Source organism: Culex pipiens, chromosome 3 (assembly GCF_016801865.2).
Source record: "Culex pipiens pallens isolate TS chromosome 3, TS_CPP_V2, whole genome shotgun sequence".
Classification (NCBI taxonomy): Eukaryota; Metazoa; Arthropoda; class Insecta; order Diptera; family Culicidae; genus Culex; species Culex pipiens.
Window position 1 is genome coordinate 117,266,402 of NC_068939.1, and position 10,445 is coordinate 117,276,846.

Genomic DNA, 10,445 nt, shown 5'->3' on the forward strand with positions numbered 1-10,445 from the left:
ATCGGAGGCAATCCTCACCTCTGACGACCGCGTTGGAAAAGGTAGGTCTAATAATTGGTTCGTCGTTCCACTCTCTGGACCCTTATGTTTTATGTGTCTACTGTCTGCCTGACTTGAAGCTCCGGAACATGAAAACTGTCTCCATTCATGGTTGTCACACGCGGGGAGAGAGAAATAAATTTCAAAGGTTTCGAAGTTGTCTTGGTCAATCCCTGATGGGCTGGACCGCAGCGTTGACTCCCGATCCCGAAGAGATGGTAAAGCAGTGATAAATTAATTCAATCTTCTCGAAGGCCAGCCGGCGGCGGCGTCATCGGCGGCAGCGGAGATGCACCTCGGCGCGGCCACTTCAAGAGCTGACGTGTCAGACTGGCGCACCCTGAATTCTGGAAATTGTCGTGTGATTTCTCGGAATTCCTGGACTGGCGTCATCGGTGAAGAAGAGGGATGCTGAAGGTGCAGGGAAAAGAAGACAATTGATTGTGTGTGGTATTCGTTTTGAGTTGTGAATGGTTCTGGGTCTTCTATGACTTATTTTTCGGCTGGATTCAGTTACAAGTGTTTGGAGATAATTCGACGGTTTAGGATTATCAAAGTATTCTAATTTGAGTGATATTGGAGTAGGAGTCGTTTCTTGCGTGAACGATTAAAATTTTGTTCTTCCAGTGAGTCATAACTCAAAAATAAATCACAATTATTCCTAGATTAACATTTCATTTTCAGAACAAACATTAAATTTTTAACAGAGCTTAAAAAACATTCAATTTAAAGCCCTTAAACTAATTTGCCATTGTTTTTTTTCCTTATCGTGATATAATTTTGAGAATTGATACTCAATTTTTTGGCACTTTAAATGTCCAAAAAAAATAGCACATTTGAAACAAAACTCTAAAAAATATTTAGAACGAATATATTTGATTTTTAATCCAAACCTAATCATGATAAAACTTTAAAACATGTGAATTCTTGGATAATTAAATAAAAAAAACAGTTATATATCATCGAAGACGTTATTCTAAAATTCCAAACATTTTTTTTTCTAACGCCATTTGCACATCATGTCATGTTCATGCTCTCTTGTCTACATGAATTGGAGGAAATTGTTTTCTAGACTTTAAAGTGTTCGTTTTTTATCAAGCTGAAATTTTTATTTTTTCCTCATTCCGCAAAAACTAAGAATGTTTTAACTTTAACACAGTGTTTACTTTAACACTATATCATTCTGATGTTCTAGGCTCCTGATAACAAAATTTTAGTTCTAGTGAACACATTCTGCCTTAATATATTACCCAAAAAAAACAGAATAGCAAGGAGTTTTCCTCCTACTATCCCACTCACGTGCAAGCAAACTTCTCCCCGCGGTCCCATTATATGGTGTTTTAAATGTTTCGATTAATATTTATGGTCGGAATGGAGGCAATAAAAAACTAGTCAAATAAAACCAACATAAATATTAATGGCAGTTTTGGGCGCGAGCTTTCTGGGTACTCCCTTGCTGTCGTAATGGATGCCTTCAGAGAAGAGGGGGGGTTTTGTCACTGAATGTGGTTGGCCAGTGGTGGGACGTGAATTTCACTGCACTTAATAGAGATGTATTATTTATACGATTTCATTAATCGGCGATTAGATTAGCGCACGTATTCTCTATGGCTTGCGCTGTGGGCATTGTTACGCTGTAACGCGAAATTGCTCATGCTGGTTGCTCAGTGGGCAAACAAACGAGGAATTTAAATAAGTTGCCATCCACAAATGACTTGGCTTTTTTATGAAAATTATAGAATTTTTCCCATGCAAAATTATTTACTTTACAAATATATTTTGTTGTAAACCGAAAATGAAGTTATTGGAACTTGATAACTCACATTTCTGACAAAAGTAAAAGAACTAATTTTACGTATCTCACACGTAAGTTTTATTTTTGTCGAAATATTAGTTATCAAGTTACAAAAACTTCATTTTCTGTTTACAAAAAAAAAATAATGAAGCTTAAGCGGCAAAAAGAATTCAACATTTCAATGAAATTAAAAGTGCGTTCAACTGAAAAGAGAAACTGCATTGTCCTGTGTTAAAAATCATTTTTGGCAAGATGGAAATATTTTTAAAACTACTAAAACTGTTTTAAGTTTTCATGAAATTTCAATTGTTCTTTACTGAAAAAAAAACTCAAAACAACATGTAAAATACAATTATCAACACTTTTTCACTGAAATAATAAAACCATGGCCAGAGGCTGGGACAACGCAAATTTAGGAGAACAGATATACAGTCAGGCCTCGGTTTTGCACGCCTCGGTTTTGCACTGCCCCGGTTTTGCACCGTTCAGCTACCTCGGTTAAGCACGGCCCAGTGCTTAACTGAAGCACAGAGCTTATGGGTTTTTGGCTATATGGGAGACATTGGCTTTAATCGTATGAAAAATCATGCAAACATCAAAAAAATATAGTGTTTTGGAATCGGGATGATGTCAGTTATCCATTAAAATTACTATTTCATGAAAATTTTCACAAAAATACGTATTTTTCCTGTATTTCGAAAATGCATTTTTTTTCTCTAAGGAATCCCAAAATATATTGTTATTGCAATATGGGTATCAAATGATCAGGTTTTTTTCATACATTTCGGATTTAATAACAACATTTTTAGAAAATACTCAAAATTTTCACTAAACTACGTTTTTTCGAAAAAAAATACTCAAAATTTCAATTTTTACAATATGGGTATCAAACGATCGGGATTTTTTCATACATTTCGAATGTAATAACAACATTTTTTGAAAATACTGAAAAAGATTCACAAAACTACGTATTTTTGAAAAAATTCTAAAAATTTCAGTTTTAACAATATGGGTATCAATAATCGGGATACCTCTTGTAAAAAACGGAAATTTTGAGTATTTTTTCAAAAATACGTAGTTTTGTGAAAAATTTGTGCATTTTATTTTTTTTAATAACTTTCCAAATGTATGAAAAAAACCCGATCGTTCAATACCCACATTGTAAAAACGGAAATTTTGATAATTTTTTTTCGAAAATATGAAGTTTTGTGAAAATTTGGAGTATTTTCAAAAAATGTTGTAAATACATTCGAAATGTATGAAAAAAGCCCGATTATTTGATACCCATATTGTAAAAACTTAAATTTTTAAAGGTTTTACAAAAATACGTAGTTTTGTGAAATTTTTCAATATTTTCTAAAAATGTTGTAAATACATCCGAAATGTATAAAAAAAACCCGATCGTTTGATACCCATATTGTAAAAATTTAAATTTTGAGTATTTTTTTCGAAAAAACGAATTTTTGTGACAATTTTGAGTATTTTCTAAAAATGTTGTTATTATATCCAAAATGTATGAAAAAAACCTGATCATTTGATACCCATATTGCAATAACAATATATTTTTGGTTTCTTTAGAGAAAAAATGCATTTTCGAAATACAGGAAAAATACGTATTTTTGTGAAAACTTTCATGAAATAATAATTTTAAAGGATAGCTGACATCATCCCGAATCCAAAACACTATAATTTTTTGATGTTTGCATGATTTTTCGTACGATTAAAGCCAATGTCTCCCATATAGCCACAATCCCATAAGCTCTGTGCCTCGGCTATGCACGCCTCGGTTTTGCATCCCCCATATGCGGTGCTAAACCGAGGCATGACTGTATTTCTAACTGTCATCAATTAAATTGTCTCACTTGCACTTCAATATTCGGTTATAACTTTTTTAAAGCGTTGTGGACTGTTATCATGATAAAATTATGAAATTGAGCAAATTCTCTACGAAATTGATCTTTCTTTAAATTTTAATTTTTGTATTTTTTTAATCCGGCTGAAACTTTTTAGGTGCCTCCGGTATGCCAAAAGAAGCCATTTTGCATCATTAGTTTGTCCATATAATTTTCCATACAAACTTGACAGCTCTCCATACAAAAATGGTATATGAAAGTTCAAAAATCTGTATCTTTTGAAAGAACTTTTTGATCGATTTGGTGTCTTCGACAAAGTTGTAGGTAGGGATAAGGGCTACACTGAAAAAAAGTGATACTCGTTAAAAAAATTTAGTGATTTTTAATTTCACTTTTTGTTACTAAAACTTGATTTGCAAAAAAAAACATCTTTTTTAATTTTTTTTCTGATGCCAACTTTTCTGAAAATTCCAAAACGAGCAAGAAATCTTAGACTGAGTTATGAATTTTTGAATCAACGCAAAGGCAATGCTGTAGAATGAATAAATTGATTTTTTCATAGAAGATTGTGTATGTATCCTTTAGGAAAATAAACCAAGAAGTAATATCCAAACTGTCTCATCTTGGTTATAAAGTTTGCTTCGATAATGTAAGCCTAATCGAAATTCATTCATTACCTTTGGAGGATGGTCATCATTTGAATATCTCAAAGCTTCTTCCGTGGCTTGGGTGGATTCAACTGCGACTATCGACTAGTTCTCGTAATTCTTTGATAACTTTGTTCAGAATTGCTGTTTTGGAAGCCAATAAAGATTTGGTGCGATGTTTATGGTTTGACTTACGAAAGAGTTTTTGGTGGAAAACTTCGTACCTTCCCACCAGTTGCTTAAACTTTTAAAAAAGCACAAGCAGTTTCGCGGTAGCCCTTTTAAAGATTTATTCAATATTTTTATGACTTGGATTTGGAAAGGTAACGACTTTTCTTTCGAAACCAGCGAGCTTCATTTTCACCTCCGTAAAGCAAGAACAAAGGGACGAACCTTCACCGAGGGGTGAAAAGGTCGTAAAACGGCCAAAGTGCACTATTAAAATAGCTTCTGTCTCCCACAAAATGGCCACGGCCAGAGATCGTGGCGCCCGGAGAAGACGCCATTTCTTTGTCCAAAACCTCCTGGAGCTGCAATGAGACGATGGCCACGGGAAGAAAGTAACGACTTTCTTTCAATTTCGATATTACCTTCGTGGTCGCACACATAAATACGGCGTAAGTGTAGCTGTGTGAGTGTGTTTGTGTGTGCTTATGTCCACCCCACCATGGTTGTGTTCGCCGATGGGCTAATGGGAACTATAAAATAGGTTCTTATCGCAGCGCGGCACCCTTCTGAAAAGAAAGTTATGATGAGAGTGGACGAAATATTTTCGCCGGACACGTAAAATGTGGCCAACCTCGCTGATCCGCCAGTGTGGGACGATGTGGGTAATGGTCATTTTTCTTTAGGTTAAAGAGTTCACCTTCAGAGATATTTTGAGTTAAAGCGGGTAAATTTAACATTTAAAAGAACTCTGGAGTTTTTTTTTTATTTTTGAAAAGGTCCAATTTTCAGTTTTTGCTTTTTTAGTGTTTTTTTAATACTGACTCAAGGCGGTTTCAAAAAGCAAAAACTGGAAATTTGGTTTATTGGACCTTTTTTTAAAAAAAACTCCAGAAATGTTTTTGAAGAAATTAATGTCTGAGCAATTCCAGCCCAAAACAGGAAATTTTTAGGTACTTTTTTCTCGACCCTCTCCGATTTCAATGAAACTTTGTAGACATGTTATCCTACGCCTACGAGCCAGTTTCACTTGAGAATGACATTTGAAAAGGGCGTAAGTGTTTTAAATATTTTTGTAATTCGGAATTTAAATATTTCTGTATCTCGAAGCCGTTGCATCGTATCAAAAAGTGGTCAAAGACAAACTTGTAGGAAATTTGACGGGCTTTCCGAAAAAAATACACTGAAAGAAAAAACACTCCACTTTTATGAGATTTTTTGATTTTTAAGTTTCAAAGTCAAATTTGACGGTGAGCCCACGATTTTTTTTCGTTCAAAATTTTTATGAAGATAGGCTAAAATGTTACAAAAAGACTCACGAAAAATGCAGGATGGAGCAACTAACCTAAAAAAATACAAAAATCATTTACTGAAACTGTTTTTTTGAAAAGTTCTCTAAACGTCAAAATAGTCAAACACCGAATACGGGAATCGATTCTCCAGACAATTTTACATAAAAGTCTCTATATTGACCATTGTCCTAAGTCCAATCCTTGTGAAGTTACAGCGGGTTTAAAAATAAAAATGTTGAAAAAATTGTTGTTTGATGGTTTTTGACAATTTCTATATGAAAGACTTGATTTTTCAGTCTCGTAAATGATTTTACCGGAAAGCTCGTCCAATTTCCCATAAGTTTGTCTTTGACCAAATTTCAATTGGAAGTATGGGCTCACAGATGTAAGCTAATTGCATTACTAATAACTGAAAACAGAATATATTTTTCAGTGTAGTTCAGTGGATGGTAGTAACCAAGATAGTAAATTAGCTTAAATTCAAGATACAAAATTTTACCACAAGACAAACATATTTACATTGCAAAATGCTTTACAATAAAACAAACCTTTATTCAAATTCATAATATTACATTTTTGAAAAATACATACCATTTTTGCAATTCCGTCGTGAAACCAATTCTCATCACCAATTCTCATCACTTTTGCCGTTTTCCGTTATTAAATCAACATTTTCAGATGTATCAACAATGGAGAGTTGCTTGCTCACTTTTATTTGATCTATATATTACTTTGAAACAGTCAAAACACTTTATGAAAGCTAGAATTCATGTTCAAAGTGCTGATAGGCCAATAATAGAAATAGGCTGAAAAAGGGTATAGTTCCCCTACTTTTCCTGTCATTCTTGAACGACGAAAAATCCTACTTTTCTGTACACAGAAAAAAAACGATGGTAATATTCATCAGGAAATGGTGACAGATTTTGTGGCAAAAAAAATGATTAATTTTACCCCAGAAAATGATGAATTTTCATCAGTTTTTGATGAATATTCATCAGGTTCACATTTTTACACATTTTTTATGTAATATTACTCAAAAATAGAGTTAATATTCAACCTACCAAATTTTCAACATTCCAAAATTCAACTTTTTTTTCTGTGTACCAAAAATAACAGAATCGAATAGCAACAGTTTTCAATATAAATACTGAAAAGTTCTTCTTTTCAGCACTTGTTTCGAAAAGTAATACTTTTCAACATTTTTTCAACGGTGCTGAAAAGTCCATTTGAGGGCTGAAAAGGCTAAACACAAAGGAGTATGTGATACTTAAATTAAAGGCTACATTTTACATCCATCATGGACAATCATTGAGATCGGAATTGTTTATAAGATGAATGATATAACAAAAGCTTTTCCACAGAACAATGCCGGAAATGATACAAAACTTCATGGCATTACACAGCAAAAAATCCGATGGTAAAATTGCATGCAAAACATGCACATCACTTCGTCAAAATAAACACTTAATATTACACACTGCATGTACAATTTTTCTACACCCAAAAAAAAATTGCAACTGACGGGATTCAAACCCAGCACCAACAGTAAAGACTGGCGCCTTAGCCCACTCGGCCATCAGACCGATGAAAAGCTGTTAGGATAAACGCATGTATGAGCTTGACATTTCGGTCAAGTAGGTTTCCCATACTGATGGGCTACATATTTCAGGGCGTAAAATTACATAAAATTGAATAAAATAATGCAATATTTATTTTACACCCAGCACTTTTACACGCAGCTGGATTACTACTTTTTTAGCTGTGTACCTTATTACATCATCCTGCGTGAACGATGCAAAAACAAGGAAAACTAATTGGTTTTCAAAGAACTGAGTATGAAAACAAAGTAAAGACTCATATTTAAAACCAATTTATTTTTAAAAAGCTAGATTCGTTCAAATATTACGTCCAAGAATGGAGGGGGGTGGGGATCCTGTTGATTAGAATATATTTGAAATTGAGTTTATTTTTATATTTATTCAAAGTTTAAGGTAAAAAAAAAGGTTTTTATTGATTGCATTTCTGAAGCTAGAAATAATTCCATTCAGCAAACCAGAACAATACATCTCTCAGAACCACGACCACGAATTCGCTTCCCCGGAAAGCAAAAGCCCACTTCGCGCCACTTACTTCCCAGATCCAGCATCCTGGCCATCGAATGCCGCCGCGAGAAGAATCTTGACCGTGTGGTGCGGTAAAAGCTATTCTATGTTGCAGTCTGAAAGCATGTCGCGACGCCAGGCGGCATGGCGTTGACCAAGCGCCAACATCCCTCCCTCCCGGCGAGGCTGGCTGGCGTATTGGCGTGCATTATCTGATTAATTTTTCTTTTCTTATAAATACGTAAATCAAATAAGGCTCCACCAGGAGGACCCCCTGATGGCCATCTGTAATGGAGAGGACAGCATAAATCGAGCGGGAGAAGCTGCAAGCAAAACAAATGAAAGAAAATCTGCAATCTCTTTAAATGGATTTTAAAGAAATGGTGGGGGGCTAGGGGTTAGTTACAGGGGAAGGAGTGGGACACACACATACATTTTAAGTGGCGCCTTGATCCTTGCGGGCATTTCGAGGTATGTTCTCATTTGAGCAAGAAACCAGTTCTTTGATAAATGAATCTTATTTTCTGCATCAGCATTTATCAAATATATTGTGGATATGTTTTTGAATTAAACATAATCTCTAAAGATTTGCTTCATTTATGCAAAATCAAAAATCAGGAAAAAATCTGAAAATATTAACTGCCGATTTTTTTTTTGCATATCCACGAAAATTTCCATGGTGGCACGCTGGGCGAACCATCAAAGAAGATTACCGATTCATGAAGTCGTGCGTGGCCCTTCTTGTGGCAGATTCCAAAAGTTGTTCACAGAGCATGGTCACGGCTTTTGGGATAGCGGACCAATTTCAGATCTTAGCATAATGAGAGAGAGAGTAATTAAGCAGCGGATGAGTAAAATAAATCCAAAAAATCAAACGAAAGGATGGTATTCACCTCACTGAGGTTATTCTGTAATACTGCTCTTAAAACAAACTTTTCACAGAAAGTTCGTAATCCCACCTTCTTGTACACCTATCGACTCAGAGTCGAAAATTGAACAAAAGTCTGCCTGTCTGTGTGTTACCAATAAGTCAGTTTTCTCAACAATCCCGAGCAGGTGGAAATGACTGGAAAAGTTCAAGTTCTGTTATTATCAGGAGGTCAGAACTTGTTATTAAAACACCCAGATTATCTGTTCAATAACATGTGTGTGTGTGTGTGTATGTGTGTGGTCCAATCCAATACCCGCTAACCGGTAGCGAAATTATGGGAAAGTATAATTTGTATCAGACTGTGTACATGCCGAATGCTGATACAGCTTATCTCAGTCCCAGGTATTAGGTGGTGATAGCCCTCGCGCTGCTTCCAACGACCCATTTCAGAATGACAGAGCTCCTTGCGGTCCAATTCCGAGGTCGCTGGGCATTGTTCGGCCCCGCCTAAACATAGAAGCAAGCATCTGAAGAAAAACTCGATCTATATTTAGACTTCCAATCCCCTCAGGCAAATCAGGGATCAGCGCGTATTTAATAATATGAGAAGAAGAGATAACATGTTTCAACACTACGGATCAATTCACTGCTAGAGTGTAAACCTTCTGATGGCCGACTGCTTAGCGTCCCAGACCACTACCAATCCAAAGGTGTGAGTTCGAATCCCACCTGATTCATTTTAGTTTTTATTCATATTCAAATTCCTGATTCCAAATTTCAAAGGTACCGACCGGGATTTGATCCCTGAACCTTCTGCTTGGGAGACAGAGGCCGTAACCATTAAGCCACGGAGCCGGTTGAAAGGGACGTGGTTCTCTGTATGGCTTTTTGCGAGATGAGAGCAGAGGACAACAATCATCTCAACGTTTCCACTTTACCCGGGCTAACGGCCGGCAGTTCCAGTTCACGATGATTTCCCTTCATATGTTAAAAACCACTTATGATTTTGGCACATGTTCCGTTTGTCAGCGTTTCCTGTCATTACTGGCGGGAAAAATCTACGTGGAATCAGCTGTGCAGACCTCATGTGTGACAGGAATGCAGGTTGAGCGACTCCCACGGGCCCCAGATTATCTGTTCAATAACATATAATAATAATAGAGATTTGTTCGAAAAATAACTCATTCTGTTATCAAAAATTATTACAAGAAAATTCGATAACAGAGAAGAAAATGCTTCCGATAACTCAATTTGATAACGTCATGATTCGAAATCCGGACACTTAGTAGCAAATCATTTTTGTTATAGCTGGCAAAAAATCATGTAATAAGTTGGACATGTAGAAATATCATCAGGATGTAGTATAAACAGTCAGTTTCAAGAAAATGCATGCAAAATATATCTTTTCTAACAATTTTTGATCAGAATTTTCAAATTAAAATGACTTGTTGTGCTTCGAATCCCGGACACTGATAAAAGCTGATTCGAAATCCGGACACTTTTGCTTCGAATTCCGGACACTCAATTTTACTTATGAATCGCACAAATTTGGACTGAAATGTTAGTGAAAGGCATTCTTTAGGTCTCAAATAAGCTGTTAGCATCAAAACAATCGATAGTTTATATAAAAATTTGCTAGAATTTAAGAAAATCGAAACCATAAATTTCTGCTTTGCCTTCC